This window comes from Pteropus vampyrus, unplaced genomic scaffold (assembly GCF_000151845.1).
Source record: "Pteropus vampyrus isolate Shadow unplaced genomic scaffold, Pvam_2.0 Scaffold90, whole genome shotgun sequence".
NCBI classification, from domain to species: domain Eukaryota; kingdom Metazoa; phylum Chordata; class Mammalia; order Chiroptera; family Pteropodidae; genus Pteropus; species Pteropus vampyrus.
In genome coordinates this window covers 1828948-1829380 of record NW_011888871.1, presented here as the reverse complement: position 1 = coordinate 1829380, position 433 = coordinate 1828948, and the positions used below count along the sequence as shown (strand labels likewise).

The 433-nt window shown below is 63.5% G+C and overlaps 1 protein-coding gene across 1 annotated transcript in view; it reads left to right on the top strand.

Annotated features, from left to right (window-relative positions):
- Window positions 1-433, top strand: part of RADIL (Rap associating with DIL domain) — a 52356-nt gene that overhangs the window by 41661 nt on the left and 10262 nt on the right. The gene's annotated exons all lie outside the window — the stretch shown is intronic.

Genomic DNA, 433 nt, shown 5'->3' with positions numbered 1-433 from the left:
AGGATGGTGTCTGGTGGCCCGGAGCACGTGTCCGCCAACTTGGCTGTCACTAGGGAGTGCTTGTCCTGTCTATTCAGGGGCCAAATATGACAGTCCTTTGTTCTAAGGAGACTCCTCCAATTGTGGGTGATCCCCTCAAGGTACCCACCCGCCACTCCACCGTTTAATAAAACTGATAATCGGGAGGGGCCGAGCATCCTGTCCCTCTGACCCTTGGGGTACCTGCATGCCTCCCAGGGTCATCAGCCCCTGGGTCCTGGGGCAGCCCCGGCTGTGGCTGTGTGGTGGGAGGGTGACCGGCCCGGCACGCTCGTCAGCCACAGCGCAGCTTCCTGTCGCCCCAGTCCCTGTACGTCTGCCTCCCGGCCCTGCTGGAAGGCCCCCCTTTCCAGATGGAGCGCCGGGAGAGCTGGTGCTCGGCCCCCCAGCTGCC